Raw genomic sequence first — 27310 nt, 5'->3', positions numbered from 1 at the left:
AACCATGACTCACTAAAACTTAGCTTTTTTTATTAAATTAACAATGTTTTGTGCATTAATTTGTTTTACGATTCATAGCATATTTAATGAAGATCACGAAATTCAAAAAAACACAGCGAAATTGTGACATTCGTGATCACAGGACTTGAAAATGCGACCAAGGGTGTGGAATTTCAACTTTTTTGAAATATGTCTATTATTGCTGAACTAAGTGATATAGAATTTTTTTCTTATTTTTCCTAGGACCGGTATGACTTGGCCTTTCATCCTGTCTCGGATTATCGTTGAGTTTTGGGACACCCTGTATATGTATACTATATACACCTGCTGTGTTACTTGTAATAAATAAAACAGAAATATAAGGTTTAATATAAAATTGCATCTCTTTAAAGCCATTACGATACAGCACAGGGCGTTAGATTGTGGCCGAACAATGCGTCGTAAAGATGGCTATCGCATTCAAATCTAGTTGGCAAGTGATGTGATAACACTGACATGGCCTGCTTATTAATAACTGATATTATTGGCTGTAGGGCTTTTACCTTTTTTGTTTAGAAATTCTTGGACAATATACAATGTGCAGACGTAGGTCGTATGTGTAAAAGTGATCATCTGTCTATTGAAAATATTAGTTTAACTTTTGTATGGTTTTCGTATTAAGTATTAAAATTCAAAGTTATTGAGTATCCTAGCCATTAAGACCGCGTTGGATTCAAATATTATGTGTACAAGTTGTAGGAGTTTAAAATCGTTGATAGTTAAAAATTGATCTTTCAAATACCCCAGAAGTTAACAGAAAATTTTTTCAACATCATATTTCTCGATGGCTTGCTTAATAGTCATAGGAAAGCGATTTTCTATGACTGAATTTCCTTTGACGATTTCCTATGAAATATTTTGCCTAATGAGCGATCGTTAGGCAAAATATTTTTAATAAGCATGAATTGTATAAGTCCAAAAAATTGCTTAACGTTAACCTGTAGTTTTATTTTAAACATATTGTAAAATCTACGACTATTTCTTAATATTCCTCAATCTTCGTTTTATTTCTTGAGCCTTCCTTACAAAGTGGTTTCCAAGAATGTCTGAATCAAAAACGAGCCAATGTAATCACATTTATCTCTCAGTGACGTCAGAAATATTATCATGCAAATATAGTACGCAGGCTTGGAACGTTTTCAAGTAATTTAAATAAAGGATTTCGTACAAAATGCACTGTTTTGTGAACAGAAACTAGATAAAGCAAGATAATAAAAATATTATTTATTGAATCGTTCTTCTGGAGGGATTATGGGCATAGTTTTAAAAAGAAGACTATTTCAACTACTTTTTAGAGTAAAAAATTGCAACTGCATTTTACTATAAAGAAATACATAATAAGGTAACATGTCAAAGAAAGCATTGGAACTAGGATTTGTATTGGGAGAAAGGCCTTGATGGATTAGGACGATGGCTTAAACCCCGGTTTCTGAGGTACATTTAGTGGTAGTTTATCTATTTAATAGCGTTTAAACTCATCTAAAATACACTATTTTATAGGAAAAACTACCGCTAAATGTACCTCAGAAACCGGGGGTAAATCTTTCAATGCCTTAAATTTTACCCAGTTACCATGTAAAAGTGTATTTTTAGAAGAATCTTTAGACTTAAACTTCTCTTACAAAAGATACAATCAGTACCACAAGACAACAAAATGAAATTACTTCTTAAATCTTAACTATCAGCTTACGACAACGGCCAATGACACAAACGTTAAGCAATTCAATGCATAACTACGTTAATTTCCATATAACATTAGATTACAACATTTTTGCTCTAAAATCCCTTTTCCACATTACAAAGTTAACTGTGGCCAACAATAAAAGCAACTCGTTCAGAGCCCACACAGTCAATATTTGTACACAACTTAACACTAAACAAATATGAGGACAGTTTTTACTTGTTTACACACTCCAGTACGAACTATGAAACATAGTTGAATTTACTTTCAAAAGCTTTGGATGTAGTTTTTAAAATGGCAACACTACATAAGTTGGAAAAAGCTTTCGAATTTTATATTATGCGTAATATTATAAACTAGGTCTTGCTTGTGGAATCAAGAAAGTAAAATATTTTTTGTAGCTTATGTCTCATGCCAGTCGTCAACTACTTCAATGTAAAATTTCATCAAGATTGGTTAAGCCATTAGAGCGTGTCAGATAGACAGACTTTTGCATTTCTATTAACAGTATTTTAGCAGTTTAGTTGTGAGAGTGTAGGAAACAGGCAGAGGGACTTTCGGATTTATGATGCCAAAAGATGCATTTTAATGCAAAAGTCTTTGTCTGATTACTATTTTTTGATTTTACATTTAAACTACTAAACCAATTGAGCTAAAATTAGCAAAACTTAAGCTAGCTTTCTGCAGAAGGACATAAAATACTTTTCTTTATTTCCCCTCAAGTGGATCTGCAGCAAATTTAATTGAAGCGTTTTTCCCGTAGCAAGTACTGCTTGTTTCTCAGAATACTGTTTTTCTGTCTTTCTGTCTGAACGAGGAACATGTGTCTCGTACAAGGCAATAGTTCCACCCTTATTAAAAACATAACTCGTGAACATTGAGTGTATTTATACGAAGGCTTATCCCTTGGCTAAACAGGGGTACGAAAGCAAATTAATTTTAAGTGAATAATATGGTATTTATAAGAGGAAGCTACCAGTCTGAAGGGAATTAGAAATTGCTATTATTGAAGATTATTTCAGCAAAAGAAAAGACAGGTTCATACTTCGTAGTTTTAGTCCCAAAAGAAAACTTTTAAAATAAAAACTAGTTCAGTGTTGCAGGGTATTTTACAAACATACAAATAACGTCACTACGACTACAGCCAGACCAGAAACATCTAATTGTTGGGTCTCACAACCTAGTTCCGCGAGAATCAAATCCAGGACGCGCAGAGTAATAATGGTGCCTATAGATGATTGTCTACTGGCATAAATTCCTGATAATACTAATATTATAAAGCTGAAGAGTTTGTTTGTTTGTTTGTTTGTTTGAACGCGCTAATCTCAGAAACTACTGGTCCGATTTGAAAAATTCTTTCAGTGTTAGATAGTCCATTTATCGAGGAAGGTTATAGGCTATATAACATCACGCTACGGCTATAAGGAGCGGAGTAGCAACAAAAAATGTTACAAAAACGGGGAAAATTATGACCCACATTCTCTCTTATGTGACGCAAACGAAGTTGCGCGGGTCAGCTAGTTCCTGATAAAGTGATGACATAGAAGTACGAGACGAGGCAATAGAAGCCGACGAAAATTGTCTCAATACTAACACAAAAATAGGGAACATATTCCGCGATTTATCGTCAAATTTATCAAATATTCTGATACTTTATTCATCCATACATATCTGACGAATTCCTGTTTTGAATGAGCTCAATCTTTTCTACAGAAATATTCGCCGCAGTTTGCAGAAACCGTTGGGTTGTGTTCGCCGGTTCGTTTATCATATATTACAGCAGACCCTTGTGCAATAAATATAAGGATCTTGGCAAGGGGTCAGGATCTATCTCGGAAAGAAAGCGAGTTCCCCCGAGTTTAAAGATTTTAGGACGGAGCATATTTCGTATGAATACCTAAAGATGTATGCAGTAGGTTTCAGGCTTGTTCTATTTTATAACAAAAGCTTTCTTATGTCAACGGATGCAGATAAATCACAGGTTTCTTTAAAGATTTTTATAATAACCGAGTTTCTTCTTATAGAAAAAACTGACTTGATATATCAGAAACGTGAAGAATTATTCAGAGATTTGATTACGACGACATTACAAATTAAGTCCCTTTTTTTATCTAGCTATTTTGTGTTTCCCACTGCTGACCAAAGAGATTTAACACTGCTATTTAACATAGGAACATTACAAATATTTCAGGCATAATTAAAGAATAACTCTTGTATCGCGAGGACTTTTACAAACAACGACGAAATCAGACTCGAAACAAAAATTTGTCATAGAGTGGATGTTGAACACATATTTTTTTCCAGAAGGGAATCGTATTCACGCCGCTGTTCGACAGACAAATGCATCTAGATTTTACTTATTATTTTATAGTATAACTAAATAACACTGTAACCAAGTTATTTCCTCTTTCGTAACTAGAACATGTGGTTCATATTAATATATTTTCTTTTCTCACAAGAGCATTCTTGTACTTATTTTCTCGGACCGTGAATAACGTTTCGATGAACACAAATGATATAGGTGACATATATTTTCCCCTCTATCTCATAACGAAATATAATAAATAAAGAAGAAATACCTATAAGGAAATGTAATAAACTATTCCCAGAAGTAGGTACGTGTTGACTAAATTAAGTGTTGTAAATATGACTGGACTAGAAAGGCTGGCAAATAATTACTTTAGACCTAAATTTCAGCTTCTATAATTTAACTTAGAGTAACAATTCTATGTCATTCTAAAATCTTTAAAATTTATTATGATATGTAGAGGTAACATAATGAACAACACCAACTATTACTACTACTACGTTTTAAACAAGCAGTAAGTCCAATTATATAAAAAAAGCGATATGGATTGCGTATTTTATGTCCTTGTAATGTGAGGTATGCCCTTTTCAAAATAGCATATTCATAAGCCGGACAATCGAACAATCTTGTCCGTTTTTGAAGAGTACAATGTATGACAAAAACGTTATTGCAAACTCCACAGAAGTAGGGATGATCTGTAAAATTGCAGATTCGTATGTTAGATCTTTCATAAGACTGGCTTAGATAACCGTTTTCTAACTGAAGTAGATACCTTATATTTGATGGCCTACTCTCGTTTCTCGAATTGAAATTATTAATTTAAATCGTTGAGACCTTACTATATTCTATTTTCGTACACACACGTGTCAGTAAACCGATTCTTTGTAGTGAAATTTTGTATGAAAATCTGATCAGCGTCTCTATCGGGCATTGTAGTAACTATTTTGGCAGTACATTTTAAATGTCAAGCTTTCGATACTCGACAGTACCGACTATAAAGAATCGTGCTACGAATAATGTAAATTAAAACCTGTACAGAATATACAGTCATGGGCAGAAATATATGCAAACAATGGCACTCTTCAAACTTACTTTTGTACACGAAAAGTGCAACTTAACTATCATCCGCTTTAACTATGATAACACATTGTTAGTCAGAATATACTAACAAACCGCAGTAATTGAACAATATCGTTTAAAAAAGGATTATAAATGAAAAACAACTGACACATATTCATGCTCTTTTACTAAGACTTGTACTAATTCTCGAAAGAATTTCGCTCAATACATCGAATATTCGAATGATAGTAGACCCCTAGTAAGATATTTTCGGCAGATCTCGACTCTGGGGCCATTAAGTAATTGCTTTTCTGTATATTACACAACTTGGTATAATCAAATTAGAAGACCATCTACCAAAAGTTATTTACAAACTTTCAGCTAAACTGTGTTAAAACATGTCCATAATAAAATCAACATTTCGAGACATAATTTATACTTATATTAGAAATGCAATGTTTGTCTATCCGTTACGTTTTCATAAACTGCTGCATCGATTTTGATGACGTTTTGCGAGGGCATCGTTGGAAAATCCATGATTGAATATGGGCTACATTTTTGCGATAGCCGTCGCGAGTTAGCTAGATGTAAAAATAGTAGGAAAACAGCAAAACAAACGTTTGAAATAGAAAAATCAGTTTTATTTTGATACCAATGAAACAAGGGGTAACAAAGGCAGTTAGTTACTGGTCAAAGTTCAGTCAAATCAAATTAGCTTTGAACTCTTTTGAGGCAGTAGTCAGTTGCACCCAACTGTTGGAACAATCAGTGAGGTAAATAATTTTAGCAGGAGATTCACAGAAATTTGACTATAGTATTACTACAGAGAAATTTTAACAAATTGGTCAAAAACGCATATGAATTTTCAACCCACATCCCCCTTTCCGGGAATTTAGAGATTGAATTAAAAAAAGAATCTATATTTGTATCGCGTTTCTAACTATTTCTGCACAAAATTTCAATAAAATCGATTTGGCAGTTTAGCCGTAAAAGCATAACATGGAAACCTTTTGCATTTTGAATATTAAGTACGAATTAAAAGTATTAAAAGGCTCCTGTCTGTCTGTCTAGTGGCTAAATTTAAGATCTTTGACGATCCGACGTCATTAACAATCTTAAATTTAGCCACTAGACAGACAACACAAAATAAATCTACAAACCAATAATCTGCTATCTCCACATCTTCACCTAGATCTTCAAACATCAAGACGTCACGCGTAAGCAATAAATCTGCCTGGTACCAAATGTCAGGGGTCAATGCGTTAATATTCAAACGAGGATTTCCATGTGAGAGTGGCTGACATTATGAGGTGTCTCCAAACGTGAGCCATTGACAATGTATTGACCGACCATGTTGCCCGGTTATTGGTTTCCAGATTCTTAGCCGACTACAAAAAAGGAGGTTCTCAATTCGACTGTATGTTTTTTTGACTGCTGATGTTTTGTCGGGATGTATATAAGATGGTCAAGAAAAATGGTACGGAGAAACAAAATTCAAAAGATTGAGAAAAGTACTGCGGATTGCTGTAAATATTTGCAGGCTATAAAATTTAGCAAAGATAAGTTCGAAGTTTTGAAGATTTAAGATGGCTCAATGCAGGAGATGAAAATGATGCATAAAATGTATGTACATGAATATTAAAATATCGAAGAGCAAGTTTTAAATATAAAACTAACAACTCCAAACTTCTCGGATGATGTCAGGCAGAAGGATGTTTGTATATTTGTTCAACCATATGTGTAGTGTTCTCCCAAAATTCTAAACTTCACGAATTTGGGTCATGTTCGAAAACCACTTGCTTTTCCGTAAGAGGAACTATAAATTTGACTAGCACAGAAATTTCGTACATAAGCCTTATTTCAAATATTCTTTACAAAATTTCCTGCAGAATTTCTTCTTGCCTCACAGAACGAGTCGTAACCTACATTTGTTTTAAATTACTAACTAGATTTAACGTCGTGCGTCAGAGCCGTTGACTATAACAAAGTACTCGCTATGCTATTCAAAAACTGTTTTAAAATTACTGCAGAATACATTTTCTTCTTGAAATGAGCGCTATACTGAAATAAACTGCCAGTTACCGTCCACTGAAAGTTTTATTGACTGTTATTCGAACAGAACCTGTGTCTGCACTTTTGAGTTTATCGATATTTGAAACGGTATACTTTTATGACGTTAACTTTACCCACTGTTCCAAATTCTAGGAAATAGCTTTTAAACAAATATAAAAAATCCAATCGACATAATTCAATGGAGATGCTAACATAAAACTTATACCTTCAAGTAGGTAACAATGAGAAGCACCCCATTCTAATTCGGAGCCGCAATTTTCTGAAAACCAATTCAACAAAGCAGACGACCTTGTCGGAAATAATTCGTGCGTTCGTGTGAGGTCTAATATATCCCATCACCGAAGTCCCTTTATCTGCGGAACCTTTTCTATATTTAACCGCATTGTTGGTATCATTGAGACTAAAATGGTTGGGGCATGAAGCCGGCAGTAATACGATGTTACGCAACCGGCGGGATGTCCTCATTCCTCGGACAGAAATATCTGTGCTTCGCGAAAAGCCTTCGAGTTAAATGCGATGGCTCAAGACGTGCGGTTTGCGTCTCTATTGATTGAAATTAAATGTCAAAGTTTTGCCATTCTTTTAGAGAATAGGGGAAGATCTTTGTCTAAAGGAAAACGTCGTGATATATGGAGACGTATGGAATGGGGATCTCGTATTTTCATTTGTGACCCAAATAAAATTAAAAAAGTAGGAATGTGTATACTGCAGGGTGCTGGACTTAAAGCCTAACTTCTCCATCATTGTGGGAGAAGCTACTTGCTTTACCAAACAGCAATGGGTTTTTAATATAATTATCTGATCTCTTTCCAGTCAAAACCACATAATTACGTAACTTCCACATTAATCATTACTAAAAGTCGTTAATAGTTAAAATGATTACTAAAACGCATTACATAGAATAATTACATATAGGCTTCATATTTTAACTAAATTACACTCAGAGCCCCACGCAGTCAAAAGTAAAGAGCAATGATACCACGATCAGAAAAAAATGGAAATAAGAGACATCTTTGCTTTAGAACGTCACAATTAACCTACAAATTCTAAACATTTATTTTGTAAACTTCGTATTACAAATAGTGAAGAAGTGAGAGAGAGGTATATATCCTGTCGCTCTTTTACTGCAAATAAGCAAAAGTTTTCAAACAGATTCTTTCCGCGACCTCTTTCAAAAGTACCACACATCAGTATAGGCTATAGACCTCTTAACACGACCGCTGACAGTCGGGAGCCTTGAATGCTCACTCCGATGTTGCAGCGCAATCAAATACAAGCAACACATATTAACACTAGTTTTGATAGAGTTGCTGTTTCTATTGATTGGGTGTTTCGTTTGTAGTTAAGATGGTTTGTACAAGTTTACCAATTGAAATCTAATAGTACTATAGATACTAATATAATAAATTTGATTTTCTCTGTTTGTAACGAAATTGATGTAAATAATCCTGGAGATTTAGTTAAAGACTCGGTTACAAATGGGCTGCTTGTAAAAAGATAACATATCATTTACCTAGTTAGTTTATACATGACATGAGCTACGCGGTTCAGCCGTTTCACGTTAGAGGATGACAAACGAACAGACATACAAGATTTATAATATAAATGTTTATGCAATATTTAGCAATTTATAGTAACTTACAAAATCATCAACTGTTACCGTAGTAAATGGATGCAAGATTAAAAAATAAAAGCACTTAATAAAAAAATCATGTCAAAATTTTCAATATCCGTTTAATAAAAATATAATTTATTTACTCCACTTCAAATCAATTCAACCCTCTTGAGGGTGCAGCCAATCGTCGAAAATCAAATTGTATCAAAATTTCCTGTTTCAAAAACTGACATGTGTCAATTCGTATGGCATTTCGATAACTGTACCTCGATTCTCTACTACTATCGAGTACCGACAACCGGCTAGCTATCGAAATTTTGACATTTAGAATGTATTGCCAAAATGTTTCCTACGACACCCGTCAGAGGCACTGATCAGCGGGCTTATCACGTATCTCAGCTATTATATGTCAAATTGATGGTCACAATTCAGTACATTGCTGCTTTGAAGTAACATGTTATCACGATGATCTAAGGGAGAAAACAATGTACAGCGTTGTGGCTTTCAAATAGTTGTCAAATGAGATACGTGATAGCCCCCCAGATTTTCATACAAAATTTCTCGATGACAGGTCGGTAGTCGATAGTAATAGAGAATTGAGCGACTGTGCGTAATGTTGTCATGTTGTTACTTATTTCGTTCAGTCAAAGTACTCACTCGATTTGTAGATCTGACACAATTCTATTGGAATGGGAATTTGTTCGCGGTCCCTAATGTTGTTCGAGAGTTTTGCTTATTGGATATTTTGTTTACTGTGCGATTCTTCGAATTTCTTATTAATGATTGGAAAGTCTGCTGAATTAAGAAAATATATAAGCAAATCTACGGCTCGTGTAATTTGGAAAGGATAGACTTAGGTGACGATTTTTGAAACAATAACAAGCTTCTGTCTGATGCAGTGTCTTTAATTATCCCATGCTAAATTTTATTAAAGTCGGCAGTTTGATTAAAATGAGAAAAAAAGATAAACAGACTTTTGCACTTATAATGATAGAAGTAGTTACTAAGTTTTAAGGTTTTGGTGTATCTTTTAATTGTTTTACAGAAATGATAAATAGCTTTGGCGAATTCACAGTATAGAATAGATTTTTTAAAAAGTAGAATAGTGCTCAAATATTGAATTCTAAATGGCATTCCCATTTCTTCTTTGAATGAAAGGAACGAATGAATGAAGAAAAGAATGCATATCGAATAAAACCTATTCATTCAGAGGTTTTTTTCGTTAAAATATACACATTCTGTTCTAAAATAAATGACCTGGAAACATCCATCTCATTGACGCGTGTGAATGAACAAGGCCTAGGTTCGATTTTTAGCTAAAGTATTTTTCTTTTTTACGGATATTTTAGTAGCATATATCAGGAAACCTTTTAATATTAGATTATACAGGATTTATTATTTATAAACGTGATTACGCGATTTGGTTCGACGTTGCTGATATTAAACCAGTTAGCGGTGTTGAGCAGTGCCGAAAAGTCAAGCAAGTCGAGAAAAAATTGCATAAAATTGCATGAATTTGGAATTCATTTGTATTATTGCATTTTAGTGTAAACAAAAACCAAAATATCAGACAACGTGTATAAATAATACATACCTACATTAAATCACGCGTTTTATACTTAGGGGTAGGCAGAGACCAAAATATAGTACTAAAACTATAAACATTATCTACAACTCTGTCCCTTTGAGAAAAGTATCTTTATAAACTGCGAAATGAGCTTCGAACTCTGTTGTCACGAATCCAGATTACTTCAGAAAGTATGCTCGTAACATGTTTCCAGTAAACTGATTCTATTATCTGATCAATACTGTTTTGTACGAGAAGGTATCATATTCTGCTCATAATATTGTACTAGTAGTAAAAGTAAGTTTCGTTTACAACTTACGTCAGAACTGATATTATGATTTAAATGATATTTGACTGTGGATTGATCTTTATAATTGCAACTGCTGGCTATGGAGTTTCGTCTTCATTTCCCTGGTTAGCCGAAGAGCTATTGGATTTGTCAAATCTTGTTGACATATTCTCTGTAATATGCCAGAGTAGGTATATTAAAGTGCCTAGTATAAAGTAATTGTCTCTAATCCTTGATAAAGGTAACTAATGTTATAAGCTGAAAAAGGCATGCTTTTCACACCTTCAGGTACTCGTACAACAAGCGTGTTGTTTTGTTCAAAAGACTAGTCACTATCATCACGACTGTTTACCTCAAAACTCAACTTTACAATGTACACATTTCAGAAGTCACAAGTCTATAACTGTCTTCTCTCTTCCCTAAAACTTCCACAGGGAATTCTTAACAAAGTAGTCCAGTATCAATTACCTGACTCCGTGATCGGCAGTAATGTACTTCACCGCTCCGACTTCGTAAAATATACATAATTGAAGAGCATGCCTCCTTTACACTGAAATTCAGACGTAATCAGGCCAAACTCACAGTTCACTTCAACTTTCTCGTACAGTGACAATGATTTATAGTTAACAGAAAATTAATTAAGCTAAGAACCAATTTGTGTGTGAGGAAAACTACGAAAAACAATCAAATGAATGCGTTGGTGTCAAAGCGAGCAGTCTATACTATCGACTGTAGAAATTGCTCGATAGTAACGATTGCAGAAAATACTCAATAATATTACGCAGAAAGAATAGTTCCTAGAAAACACGCTGGAGGCGCTGATCAGTTTTCCATACAAGATTTGTCGATGGTCGATAGTGGTAGGAAATCACCTCTCTGGATCGCAATTTCCTACACTCGGTACTATCGTATAGGAATCGAATCGAGAGACATATTTGGAATATACCAAAAGCCCTGAACTCAAATCCATAGTTTTTGTGTTAGAAAAACTGTCCTGTGTCTGCACATGCTACTGAGACAAAAAGGACCCTTGTGTTTGTAATACAAAGTATGGATTTATTAATATCATGGAAAATACGTCTATATCCTTTGAGTCATATTAACCTAAGGAATAACTTATAAAGATTTTATATAGTAAGTACTTTTGTGGTTTATATTGTAATTAAATGTAGATAGGTACTTGTAAACAACTCAACACCATCCTGTTATTTGTGTAAAGAGTGGAATACATGTTCTTAATTAAAACATGTTAAAATTATCTTCCTTCTTATATAATTGGACTAGTTAACCTGCGTGCCCGGCTATTTCAAACCCGAGTTTATTTTTGAAAAAATAAAAAACTTGTGTTTTATTCTATCAACTATCTTTAAGCTAAATTTCATCGTTGTCGATCCAGCGCTTTAGATTTGAAAGCGTAACAGACATACATACACTTTCGTATTTACAATATTAATACGGACTGGAGTCTTAACTTATTTTTATACATATGTATTTAAAGATCATACGAATACGCTTTTCAACAATAATTTTTATTTTCATCATTCCCAGCTTTTATTAATCCAATAGGTACATTGTCAAGTTCTTTCCGATCACCCAATTCAGCCCCGCTCCGTCCCAATTCCGTCCACTTAACTTCAAAGGTAACTGTAGTCATTAACCACAAATAATTGGCCATATTTTAAACTACAATCCAGAACAGCGTTTATTAAAAGCGAAAAATTATCTTAAATAAGAATATACTTCAAAACCTTTACTGGGTTAATTTACAATAGCTGACTATAACACGCGACTTCTCTCGCGTGCTATTTGGGTGAAATAAAAAAATGACTAGGAAACTTGTCTTGAGCCCAGTTTTGCTCTCGAATTTTGTATCTATCCGTAGGTTAAAATTTACACAAAATCATGTATTCATTAGGGTCAAATATTAACGAAATTTAGTCGTTTAATTACTGACTGTACCACTAGCTCGGTAAGGGGTGGAAAGTCTTATGAAAAGAGATAGTAAACCGGCAGACAATTTCACAAATTTGTAATATCAAGTATAGATAGAATGTTTTTAACGCAAACACTTTATATTTATGGAGGAATAACGCCAAAATGATAAGGGTTAAAATTAGATTACGTAATAAGGTTTCAGAATACATCGTTAGGTTAAGCAAGAGTATTCAAGGACGGTAACCGGAGCGGCTGTTTACATGTCTAGTCTAATAAGGGTTTGTAAAAGGAGCCTTGATTTTCTTACGAAATAGGATATTTCTGAAGCAATTAATTAGGGTGGTGGCTATTATGCAAGTTTTTGGAACATCGTAAATATTCTGGTTCGCTGAAATTGGGGTTTACGTTGTGGTAATTAATGTTCTTGATCGCTGTTCCCTCGTTTATCTTCTAGGAGCAAGCGAGTGCTTACACGACGTTATATTTTGTTATTGGTTTTGTACTTTGGTAGACGTCTTTCCTCCGGTTTCTGTGGTACATTTAGATGTAGTTTATCTATTCAATAGCGTTTAAACTCATATAAAAAAACGATAATGAATTAATAGATAAACTACCGCTAAATGAACTCAGAAATCGGGAGTTTGACGTATAGTTTTTTGGTATTGTGAGTGTCAGTATCTGAGATATTTGTGACAGCAGTACAACGAAAGCCGGAAGTAAGCCTAGGATTAGCACTTAGTGCACTCTGCGACTTAAGCGATGCTAAATCGAAACAAAGACAATGAATATTAATTAATCATTCTTAATTTTACGTATCTACGAAAAGCTACTAACTCTCGATGTTTTGTATAAAAATGAGTTTGTAGCATATTTTTCAAAGCCATATACAATTTTAAATATTAAATGTTGGTGGAAGGTGATATAAAACTACTTTCATATATTCGAAAAGCGCTACTTCTCTGCGTGTTACGAAAGGAAACTTTACTAAAGGAGCTTGTCTTATTGGCAGGAATCATTAATAAAAAAAAGACCAACCAAAATCAACATTATTCAAATCTAAAGCAACCTTATAAATGAAACATTCTTTAAAAAATCCGTGACACTTAACAATTTAAAGTACAGTTACGTTCTCTTCATACATAATTGAATGTTCTGAAGTCCATACCTAATGTCCTGGGCTCCTGGCGTAATGAGACGCCTCGTGAATAATGGCTAAACACATCGGATATGAGGCGACCGCGTTTTAATTGCAAAGTTGTACTTTATGCAACTATTTATAGTGATGGGGGTGAATTTAGGGCGAGTTTATGTGCATATGTCGGTGGGGTTGTAACTGGGGGAGTATGGGTTGTTTTATGGTAAAAAGTGTGTGAAATAAAGCACGTTGCGATGACGTCATTGGATACGAAGTTCGAGTTTTTTTAGTTTTGTTTTTTGTTTTGTACGGGTACTCAAAATAACTAAAAGTATCCTTTGTTTTATGAAGCCTTTTCAGTTTGAGGAACTCTGATATCTCGTTGTATCGATAATTGAAGGAAAGCTTAAGATTAATATATTTTTTAATAATACAGAGATTTTTTACACATGACTATAGAATGTTTTTAAAATTAAGGTATTCATTTCTATTTTTAAAGAGTTAATTAGGAAGACATCTGCAAAATCATTATGAACCTGAATTGCTATCAAAACGGCATGAAAAACACCACAAATGAATACAATTCTAAAAGTAAATTAAAATGAAATATTAAACATAAACAGTTAATCAATTTTCCAAGTTTTCTCCGGTACTTGTCACCATTTTAACACTGAAAAGGGTTCCGACGCCAGACCCTCGGTTTCAGTAACAAAACATTTAAAATTAAACAAATTGCGGGAAAATTCTTAATAAACTTTCTTTTCATTACACATTGAGGACTTTCAGGCTTCGCTGAAATTTATTTGAAAAAATAAAATCACGTTGGTTGCCTCTCTCTGAAGGAAGTTTGTAATCACACAATGGAGAGTAGAAATATTATGGTGTTAAGTTGAAGGTTCATTTATTTTATGAAGTGTTTTTTGCTAACATAGACTAATGGTGTGAAATTGTATTAGTGTCTATATTGGCTTTTTTAGATATTAAAGTTATCACAACTGAGGTTTTCTTTTACTGTTCTAGAAGGAGAGGCAGTGTTACCTTTATTCAGTTGGTTTTATGAATAAAGGTTTTAATAAGAGAAGACTAAAAGTGAACCAGAACAAAGCTGGGACTTATTATATGTGAATATTCAATTTACGTGAAATATTGGACTCAAGGGCTAAACCCTCCCTCATTACGGGAGGAGACTCTATCCCAGCAGTGGGACATTAATGGGTTAAATTTCTCTACTCATTGGATAATAGTCAGACAATGCATAATAATAAGTAAAAAGATATAAAAATGTGTTTATTAGGTTAATTTTGCGATAAAACAAATATTTATTTATCAAACCACATTGTATTTGTAGACTCAACTTAAACCAAGACAGTTCTAGAAAAGCAAATAGGTATTGAAACATAACAAGGAAAAAACATAAGTTAGTTAGCAAAGACAAGTATTGACAATTACTTGACATCAACAGGAAAATAATACAAGCTAACAACCAGGTTTTGGTCATTAAAGATTCCCGTTATGACCCCGATAACTAATATGTCACAATGTAACATACGGTACAATTAGAAACAAAAATTATTTACATTTTGAAAACACATAAACGTTGCTAGGATTTCCACTTTTTTAGGTTTTGAATGACTTGTAATGTACCTACCTATTGTCACTTGTAAACAACTTATGCATGCGAATTTGCCAGATGTCAAAAATTTTCGTGTGCTAAATAGGTACCTAGGTAGTTATCATAAGAGCTCAAAGGCTCATAAAATATTTCCTTTATCTGTATTACCGTGTATGTTTCTGTATGTTATAAGTATTGTACTTAGATTTATAAAAAGAAAAACATTTAGACTCATAAGTACAGCTTTATCAAATTCGTAATTGGTCAGAAATTGTCTAAACAAAATTGGAATAAAATGCCAGAAGAAAAGAAAGATACTAACAAATTAAACAATACCAATACTTCAACAAGCTCTCTATTTCTCAATAAATCTATTGAAACGTAAAATCCTTTTTACACTACAATAACAACGCCAATTCTTTTGTCAAGCGCCATAGCAACGGAACGCAAAACATCTTAAAACCTACCTATTTAAAATTCAAATACCTAGTGACAAGTTAGAAATGTTTAAGACACTGACCCATTTACCTTTTTACCCAAAGACTAAAGCTTGAAAAGAAACCACTATACTTCATCATTAGTACTCTTTTACTCGTCAAACGTACGTTTGTAATGCGAGATTTTTCGGGACGATTTCCTGGCTTTGAACGCAAACGTAATCTAGATTTGTATGTATAGCTGTTTGACAGAAATTGTACAGTTTTCCACTAGTAGAATTGTTTTGGGAAGATTTTTTGTGTTTGTTTGTTCTTTGTCAACCTCAACCAACAGTTGTCCCCTTTTTATATTATAAATGATATGATAATACAAATCAATAAACTCAAACAGCAACCAAGTATTAAATAACATTCAAATAAAATCGAAAGTGAGATAACATTTATTTACGACTCCGATTTCGAAACAAATATTCCGTAAATTTTAATTAAACAAACTTCCTCTTTCGTTGAAAAATTGTTTCGTTACGAGTCTCGTTCACCGACGATTTATTCATAGCTTAACTTTTTTTCGAAACAAATAAATATTTAGGCGGGAGGAATTAATATTTATGGCGATGGCAATCGTCAATCAGCCTCATTTACAAATAAATAAATCCTTCGTTTATACAACGAATGCTCTTTGACCGAGCGCACTAACAATATTATTCTATGCAGATACGTGCGTGCATCACATACACCTAACTGCGGTTACAGTTTTATACGTTAGAAACAGACCACAGACGGCCAACAGGCCATACAGAACAGCAGGTTGACAGTCTATCACCTGCACAATAACCAGTTCCCTAAATCACCGTCGAAATTCCAAACGATGCACATTGTTGAAGGAAATCAGCATTAAACAAACCCAACGAACAATCACATGAATAATTTAATGATAATAAAACGTAAACACACACATAACCACTCGTTATTCACAAGAGAACACGTCACTTTTCGTGTTTTGGTTTATTTGGACACTCGCGACGCGCGTCCACTCGCGCCCAAAGCGGGAGGCAAACTGGCATAGTGAGTTTGTGACGTAGATCGGCCGGCCGGCCCTAGTCGCGGTGTTTACTAAGCGAGTGAGGCGAGCTACTCTCCTAGTGTGCACTGAAGGTGGCAATTTGAATAGTGTTATGATTTTTAGTTTCCACGTCCAAGAAAACAATGTGCCAGCTGTTTATCTCACGTTTGATTGTGACAATACTATTGTATAAAGTTTAACGATTGGCCTACATTTGCCTTTCTAAATATAACATATTTTACTTACGTATTCGCGGAAATGAATACATGAATGTGGAGGACGTATTATTTTGGTTTAACGTTAGCAACCTTCGCCTTTTGGCATCATTTGGAGAGACAACAAAAGAGACACCCAAAATTACGCATAGGGGTACCTAAAATAACTAAAAGTATCCTTTGTTTTATGAAGCCTTTTCAGTTTTAGGAAATCTGATATTTGGGATTGATTTAAATTGAATAAATATAACTGGTTAAAAAATCTATTATAATAATATAGTTAAAGTTCAAAAAATAAGCTGCAGAACGGAAGTCGGCATCTTAGTTTTGTTTGTTACATTCAAAATGTACCTACCACCATTCGCACACACAAGACGAGTATATGCACTTGAAAATACTTCAAAAAATCCTCTTTACTTAGTACCGATTGTCTAAGTGCCAACCTGTTGCTAAATAATTCACGAAGTCGATAAATACTTAACCTCTTTTCCTCAATCGACAAACGATTTGAAAAAGCAATAAACATGTATTTCCTTATTACACCTTGTACTTTGGATTATCACAAAGTCATTTTGAGTTTGCAATATATCTTAGTACAATTATTATACAATATTACAGTAAGTATAAAGTGTATTACGGAACACAGTTTAGATTTGGTAAAAGACAGATAATTTTTATGTATCATACAATCCACCTGCTCAAAGAGGCTTTTACGTTGGAATCAATGATAACTTTAGTTACTAAATAACCTAGCGCAAGCTCTGAAAGTACCAAACTGATTTAGAAAAAAAAACCTAAAAGATAACTACATTTTGCCTTATAACATTGCCTTCAATCTCCGAAATGTATTAAAACGATCAATGCGTTTCTTTAAAATTTGCAGGAAGAAACTAACGATCATAATTACTATGCTTCTTTGCTTCAATAGCAAGACTTATGTTACTTTTCCTTCCCCATCATGTAAATCCTTCAAACCCCATTCAATCGACTCCAAGGAGCTCCAATCTTTAAAACTTGGCATTAACCCAGAGATAGCGCGCCAACACACAGTGAATTTAATCTCAATACAAAAAGAAATTTGTAGTTGTAGAGAATTAAGCCAAATTATTACTGTGTTTTGTTACTTCTGGCGACTGTGCAGTACTTTGGAAATTTATTTATAGTTAGGTCATTAACTTACTCCACTACTTAAAGTAAAACAAAGCCGTTTTCCGCTGTGTCCCTATGTTTGCTTAGATCTTTAAAACTACGCAACGGATTTTGATAGCGTTTTTTTTATAGATAGAGTGATTCAAGAGAAAGGTTTATGTGTAGAATTTGTAAAATTACTGTAAAGCCGGGTGAAGCCGGTGCAAGCCGTTAAGAATAAACGATTATTTCGCCCCTTTCGAGATTAAATAGTTAGCATTTTAACGGCTATAATAAAATAACGTAGCTACTTTGTACATAGCAGTTTTGTTTAAGTATGTTTGTAAAATTTTAACTGAAATAGGGGTAATTTACTCGACAAAATGAGTGCATTAAGTACCTACATAGTTTCGTGCAAATTAAAAGCACACAAGGAAGCTAATTTTGACTTGAATTTCTTACAGCAAAATGTAGCTTTTTGTTAATAATGTGAATGATGTTCCTATGTAACAAGACATTAATTAAGGTTTTAATGAAAATATTTTACTCCATTTCATATATTTTAAATAAAACTAGTATTATTTTCGAATTATCAAAAATCACAGAAATCATATCAAGGAATAATTATACCATTTACAGCATCTAGTTAATCTAGCTCAACAGGCATTATTCTTTGACGAAGGTACTAGGCCCTTCACTTAGTAAATTCAGAACAAAGAACATTTTTCACTCCTTTAAAAATCACTTATTTAAAATTCATTAAAAGGATAAATTTATCTTACAGATGATTAATAAAACAATAAAAGTTTACTACAACTTAGTAAAATACCACATCCATCTCTCCCTAGTTCGTTGTAAATGAATTTTTATTTCATAATGTCGAATGTTGAATGTAACCAGTTGTTGCTTCAGTCTCGTAAACGCGGTGGTTGCGCGATTAACGGGCTTTCTGCCGCGTACCAATATACCATCTACTGGTATAGTACAATATATGAGGCTTTGTACCTTGTGGCCTATTGAATGTGGTAAATTTTTTGATTAAAATATGTTTAGAGCGAGTTTCCTGAAGTTAGATAACTTTATTCGATAAATCATTTTGATATTTTTGATTTTGTATTCAAGTTTCATATAAGTAGCTTTACTACATAGATGTTATATTCTCTTAGTTAATTTGATTTGAAAAATAAATAAAGTTATTACAAATTTTTCTTTGTTTTTTTTTTTCAAAATAAATACTACTATAGTAAAAATAGTATAGTATAAATATTAGTATTTTACTATTATTACATTAATAGCGCATTTAAAGATGAAATATATTCTTTTTCAACTATACATGCATTTAAAATATCATTAAAAAACAAAAATAACAGGATTTTCCAGTCCGTAATGATTTTATCAACCCAAAAACGGCATTTACTGCACTTTTAAGAATATTTAAAAACTTATCTGTAGCACGATTTTGATACTGATTACAGATACAGTTGATACTTTTGTGTATCGAGAGTTTGACATTTAAAAGGAGATCGGCAGATTTCGTACAGCTTAAAGTTTGTGTTGTTTCGTAACAGAATTTGTACCACTTATTAAGGGGACTATGTCACTTATTTTTATTTGGGAGTATTATTTTTAGAAGTCCGGATTAATTAGAAAGTATTTGTTTATTTAAATAATATTTTTTGGTCCATGGCTTACGAGGGTCGATCCAAAAGTAATGATAATCGGCTACTTGTAGTCGTCGCAAACATACAAAAACTATTTTTTTGGCTTCCTTATAGATCCACTACCTCGGGGTAAAAAAATCATATCAATAGTCCAAGTAATTTGGTAAATACATTCACTTGAATAGGAGCTGTCACAGAGAAAACATCAAAATGTAAAAAAACGTCATTAGAGCAATTAGTCAATGCCCTCCACTGAAAAAAAATTCCACTAAAGGAGTACATTGCGACTTGTTGCTGTCATCGGGGGACTTTGTTTTTTCTTTTTCCCATAGTTACACGTTGCAGAAAAGAGTTCTAGATTAGAAGAACTTCAATTGAAGATGAACATCGCAAAAAAACGCCTTCCATCGCCCTTACTGAAGATAACGTCAAAAAAGTTGGAGATATTGTGTTATCAGATCAAAGAATGACCATCAAATATGTAGTTAAAATTATAGACATCTCATATAGGCAGCATTTTAAGGGTCTTCTCTAACAAGTTCCTCATGAAAAACGTTTCCGCGCTTCAGGAACCGAAAATGTTAAAAGGCGAACGAAAGCGAAAACGTGTCGACATTTCGAGGGTGAATCTTGGAAAGTTCCAAACGTATCAAGGACTTTTTTGTCACGTTATTTGACAATAGACTAGTCAAAAACCTACCATTTTGATCCCAAAACAAAACAACTATCCATGACTTGGAAAAGAGCCTTCTCACCAACAAAGGAGAAATTCAAGGTTTCGAGGTCGATGTTTGATTCCGGCGTGTTTTTTTCAAAACACTGAAAGAATCACTTCAATAAAATAATTGAAAAAGAGAGCTATTATAATAGGCTTTTATTAAAAATACCATATACGAAGATTACAGGAAGTTATCATGAAAAAAAAACACAGGAAAATGTGAGATGGAATGCTGTTTCACCAAGACCAGCTCTGGCTCACAAGGTCGCAGTTGCGGTGGCTGCCATTCAAGAAACGGCTTTCGGATTGCTCGATCACCCATCCTATTTGCTAGAACCATCTCTTAGGTAATTTTATCAGTTGCAATTTTTAAAAAAACACTTCATAGGCAAAAAATTTGGCGACAATCGCGAAGTGACTAGTGATTTTAGGGCATTTTGGGAGAGTTTTGCAAGATAAGGTATTTCTATGGGAAAAATGGGATTAAAAAAGAGATCAATTGGTTTTATTAACTTGTTATGAGACTATGTAAAAAATGTAATCATTTTTTTCACTGTAATCATCGTGTATCACCTCCGTTATCATTACTTTTGGATCAACCCTCGTATATTTGTTGACAACTAAAGAAAAAGAAAATCTCATGAGACGTCACTTTTCGTCTGACGTCTACGCATCCGCCAATTTGCTGTTGTTTTGAATTGTGGTTTTGACAGCATCTGAGCAATTTAGCGAACTATCGGGGCTTCTAAAAATGGACATAACTTTTACCTCCCAACTTTTAAAAATATAAGAATTTTAAAATAAGCTTGTCTATCATATTAGCTACCAATTAAAACAAAAAGTAAACCTAAACATGACATTTTATAAGCTGTACGAATTCTTCATATAAACCTGCCGTTCGCCTTTACTACCAAAATTGTTTCTACGACGCCCGATAGAGGCGCTGGGCCGATTTTCATACAATATTTTATGACAGCTATCTAGTTGTCGGTAGTCGATAGTGGTAGAGAATAGAGAAAGGTATTGTTGTAAATAAATAATTATACAATCCACGAGTGTATTGTTCCCGAAATTCGAATCATTATTATTATCAATAACAAAAGAATTTTCGAATAAAATTATTCATTACAAAATTAAAATTCCCATAAAATTGAATACCACTAGCGGGTATTCAATTATTTCATCATATAGTAACGTGATAATTTATTTTAAACCTTTGTTTGAATAAAACTTATGTACGTCACCCATTGAATAAATACGGGGAACTTTGGAATGAAAAAACGCTTTAATTATTTCATATCATGTGGCTTATTTTCCACAAAAAGTGAAAAACTTAACTCTTTAGGTTTGTTACTTTATGGTAGTGGGAAGTTTAGTAAAATTTAGTTATTCCCCGACGTTTAGACAGAAGTGTATAAAATGCATTTCGCCATTAGCAATTATGTTAGTCCCATGAAATAGGGGGCGAGCCTATTCTCTTGTATAGAGGTATAAAACACGTTAGTAAACCGAGCTCTTCATAAGTAATATCTATTCTAATATTATAAAGCTGAAGAGTTTGTTTGTTTGTTTGAACGCGCTAATCGCAGGAAATACTGGTCTGAATTGAAACATTTTTCGAGGAAGGCTACAGGCTATATATCATCACGCTACAACCAATAAGTGCAGAGGAACAGTAAAAACTGTTACAAAAACGGGGAAAATTATGACCCATTCTCTTCTGTGACGCAAGCGAAGTCGATCCCGGAACCGAACCTGTGACCTCTAATTAGCAGTTGGATACACTGGCGACCGCACTACAGAAGCACTCATGGTTATGATTATTGAAAAAGAAATATACTTAAAGTTTTTTTCGAGCAAGTTTAGCTACGGCCATGCCGACTATGACCGTTAGTATCAAAATACAATACGATATTATCTATTTTATTATTTATGAACCATAGAGCCAGGTACAGAGCGGCCCTTTGTTTCCAGTTTGATTAACATAATCTATGCTATAATACTCTGAATTATATTGTCACGAGTGAAATATTAATCTATGGTATACATTCACTGTGTCTATGGCACGATAGTTTTGTAAGACTAGTTGTGGTCTGTAGGGTGCCAGTTCCCATGGAAAGTCGTTTTTTTTTGTCGAATAAAATATTTTGCAAGTTTCAGATATGTAATAAGACAATTCCAATTTTATTATATAAGTTTTAGCTAACAATAAATCTAGACCATCCTTTTCAGTATTATTGACTTTGGATTACATAAATTTATTACAATAAAACTTAACTATAAGTAACTTTTAAAAACTAAACTAAACTAGAAATAATTTAAAAAAAACAAAATATTTACATACTTACAATTATACAATATATTTACAATATAAAATCATATCCTTTTCATAATTGATATCCTATCTTCAATAGTACTAATATTACAAATGCTAATTTAATGTTTGTGGGGAGGTGTATATGTGTTTGCTAATTATTCACAAAAAACTACACGACGGATTTTCATAAAATTTGATACACAGATAGATATAACCTTAATGAACATATAGGGTTCTTTTTACCCCAATACCTTTTTGCAAGTCGTCACTGAAATAAAATGAAAGTTTAATGTATCTTAATGATTGAATTACGATTCTTTAACTCCACGTAATTACTATTGTTACAACAGAAATATTCCCTTATAGTTTACAACATACTTGTAAAACAAACGTATTGATCTTTACACGTGTAAAATATGAATTAATCATACATTTTAATATAATGTTTAATAAACAGCTCGTGTAATGCTCTTCTGTTCTTTGTGTGAAATGGTTAATTAACTCTGTTTTACAGTTAAGGGGAAAATATCGACAAATGTTTTTGATGTTGTTTTGATTTAGTATGTAGATACAAAAATAAAAAGTTTTCAAAATTATCGGAACTTACAAAATACGAATCGAATTTTCATTTATTATTTACCCTATTGCCGACTGATAGGTGGTCGGTTGTAAAAAATAAGTCTTTAAATCATGCTGTACCTACCTAACTCAGGTTAGAGTGAAGATAATACTGATATTAAGCCTAATTAACAAAGATCCTTAACACAATATAAAAAAGAAATCTGTCTCTGATTCCATACTCTTTCTGACTTTAACTAGTAGAAGATTGTAGACGTACTTTTTAACAAACGACCACAAGGCAACAAATATGAAAAATCAGCATTCGAACTTTGGACCTCAAAAATTGCACTGACTGAACTCAAAAATGAAAAAAAATATTTACTTTTTTAGTAGGTAGGTACTATAAACTCGTGTTGTAAAGTCTTAAACCGTCAAACCAAAATTAAGTTACCTCCATAGGTCGGCACCTCAGAAGAATTTTATGTGACACCGACAAAGTTGTAACTGTAGCAAACATGGCCATTATAGTAAGAAAACTGTCCCATAAATGGGTTGAAATTTACAAAAATATAACATTAAGAGATCAAGAGTACTGATAATGGAATGTTTTGGGTCAAAATAAAGATGCTATTTTTAGAAAAAATGGCAAAAATAGTTGTTTTATGACTTTGTCCAAAATAGGTGCCTATTCATTTATGGTGAATGTTGAAATTATGCAACAAGAAGCTACATACATACATACATAAAAAATCACGCCTACTTCTCATTGAGGTAGACAGAGACCAGAGATATTGGTAGTGTAATATTATAATATACCTACTTTAGTTTTTGCGATATATGTATGCTAAGTGAATTATTACTTGTTTACTTAAAGCACTGTTATTGCTGACAACCCCATGATCTGTTTATCATCTTTTCAAATGATTGCGAATAAGACAGGTAAAAGTATTGAGGGAGTTAACTTTGAAGTATTCAGAATCAAAATCAAATCATTTATTCATTTAGGTCAAATATTGACACTTGTGATAGTCGTTACAATTACTGAATCTACCACTAGCTCGGAAAGATGGTAGAGCCTCATTACTATGTAATAATATACAGGCTTTAATTTAAAACACGCAAGACTGGTAGTAATTCTAAATAGTAAAAAATCAATTAAACTAATATTGGAATACTGGAAGAATTTCAAGTAAAAGAATTCGTTGATTAAACTCTACGAACGCTCGCAGATACTGTACAAAAGAATCACACTATTGAATCGTATGAAAGTCGACATTGAATAGAATATAAATCTCAAATACTTTTACTTGTTTTGTACTTGTAAAGAACTTACTGATTTATTATTTAAGGCGTAAGGAAGCTTGTATCTCAAAATGATGTTAGTCTAATGAAGTTGATCTTCCAAACACGACTTAACTATATCAAAATATAGTCCGTTAAAGATTTTCATTATCCATATTAACATACTAAAAAGGCCTCTCGCTTTTATTCTTGTGTCATTGCTAAAACATTTCGAACATCTGCATAAACCTATAGAAACAAATATGTTAAGTATTATTAATTGGGTAGTTGAGTGGGTTAACTAAAAATTATTAATTAACCGTAAAATGTTCAGGCTATGTAGTTCATTTTTATTCGTAAATAATGTTATTAAAATTGACATTATTACAGATTGAAACATTTTATTAGGTACTCATTTGATACCAACGAATTAACGAAACTGTGACGTCACTATGTCGTTCTTCTACACTAACGTGTGTTTTTGACATTTCATAAAGAATAGCTGATTTGACTGGAAGTCCGTACCGTATTATAATATCTTACGAGCAACTTTTGTTATTAGCTAGAATTGTACAACCAGATATATTTCACTTCTATATTTAGAAGATACTCAACAAAATAATAAATGAAATAAATAAATTTAGCTCCACATAATATTTAGAGGCATACATGTGTAACATACGAGAGACCTTGAAACATAAAGATATATCAACATATTGTGGTTTGTCGGAATTCCGAGAATATTTAGAATCGTGACGATTTCCTGTTCTGACTTCGTATGTATTTTACACATTAATATAATACTTAGAATTATAACATATAGATTGATATCTTAAGCACTTAAAAGCATTATGAAAATCGTAATCATGGGAACACTTATAAATAAAATACATAAATTAATTTAATCCATTATTTTCCCACTACTGGACAAGGGTCTCCTCCCGTTATGAGGGAGGGGTTAGTCCTCACACTTAGGGATCACTGACACCTTTTTATTTACCATTTACCCTTAAATTGCTTAAAGAGAGAGCTTCAGTGGTCCTAATACTGACTGGAAAAATAAAACGAAAATCGCCATATATTTTCACCTGACGTCGCTACGACTTGGGTTTCTTTAATAAAGAGATGTTACACAGTATAACTTAGTAACAAATAAACAATCATCATCATCAATATCTAGAACTCTTTCGTTACCGTGTGAGTGACTGATGGACAACACACATACGAAACTACAGAGAAAGTTGATATTTAGTGTGAAGATGCCTTGGAACACTAAGACAGGTTTTTAGGAAATTCCATCCCGAAGGTAGTGAAATTCTACGCGGGCAGGAAGCTTGTTTAAATTGTAAGACGATCGACTTATAGTTAACGCACCTTTGTATGCATAGGCTTTGAAGAATAGTTAGACTAATAGCTAGTTTGTTTTGGAATTGCTAGAAAATTTATAAGACATTCTTAAAAACTACAGCATTTTAGATATTTTATATATTTTTTAACTATACATTATATGCAAGCAGAGGCAATGACCTTACATCGTCACAGATATCGCTAATCCAACCAAAATCTGTTGTATTCAGGAAGTCATACAATACAATACGCAACGGTTTCATATATTTTATACAATGCACGCGCATTCAAATGTTATGATAGCTATCTAGTATTTTTTCCGTGCTGTTCCGTTTTATTATAATATTTTATGTTTTGTCTAGGCTTTGTCATAATCCACTGGGTTAAAATGAAAAATATATAAAGAGGTTTTTGAGTATGTCAAAATTAGTTTTGTAGAGAGCATGATTATAGAGTTTCGTTGTTCGAGTTTATTTCAAAAATAATAAAATTAGGGCCAGTTGCACGGTTATAGAAGTGCCGGATAGCGTATATCATGGATAAAATGACAGTACATGTATGAAAATACCTGTCATAATTGGGCCTGATAAGCTAACCGGTACTTATTCAAAGGTGAGACTGGCCATTAGTCTCTCAAGTAAGATAACAGTGTTTTAAAGGTTGCATAGTTACTTTATCTATTTAATTTTGCTTGGATTAAAGAAAAATATGCAAGTCATTTATGCTAAATTGTCAAGGATAAACCGATATAGAATAAGTGAATATAAAATAGTTGATGTTATTGACTTTTCACATTCAAAATAGGTCATAAAGATGATCCCAGTGAATGATATTTGAGAAGCCCTCTCAGAAGATCCTGCTTCAAAACAAGGGAGAAAACACATTGTTTTTTGCGTAAAGGACTTCATTATTTTCATCATAATTTTGAGTCGAATAACACCGCAAAATTTTCAATTATTATTAAAGGGTAAGAAAGGTGGGTAGAATTCAAAATTTGATTTTTTAAAACGCATCTAGAAAAACTGTTCAATTATAGGTAAATATTAATTTTACCGGTACTTAAGTACCTATACCTTTGAGTTGCTTTTAAATACTTAACTATTTCAAAGATTCACGCAGTTTTATACCTAGATATCGGCCTCGAAATACGACAGATTTAAATAAAAGTACTTTCAAACATAAAGACGCATCCCGCATTCAGAAGAAAATAAAATAAAATTTCTTCGATAAGCATCTTTTGAACAAACCACTTATACTCTTATAAACTTA

At 33.0% G+C, this 27310-nt stretch overlaps 1 protein-coding gene across 3 annotated transcripts in view; it reads right to left on the bottom strand.

The window, feature by feature from the left end:
• sdt (MAGUK p55 family member stardust) overlaps window positions 1-27310 on the bottom strand; it is a 189931-nt gene that overhangs the window by 61921 nt on the left and 100700 nt on the right. The window lies entirely within an intron of this gene.

This window comes from Anticarsia gemmatalis, chromosome 12 (genome assembly GCF_050436995.1).
Source record: "Anticarsia gemmatalis isolate Benzon Research Colony breed Stoneville strain chromosome 12, ilAntGemm2 primary, whole genome shotgun sequence".
Classification (NCBI taxonomy): domain Eukaryota; kingdom Metazoa; phylum Arthropoda; class Insecta; order Lepidoptera; family Erebidae; genus Anticarsia; species Anticarsia gemmatalis.
This window is presented reverse-complemented; position numbering and strand designations above follow the sequence as displayed.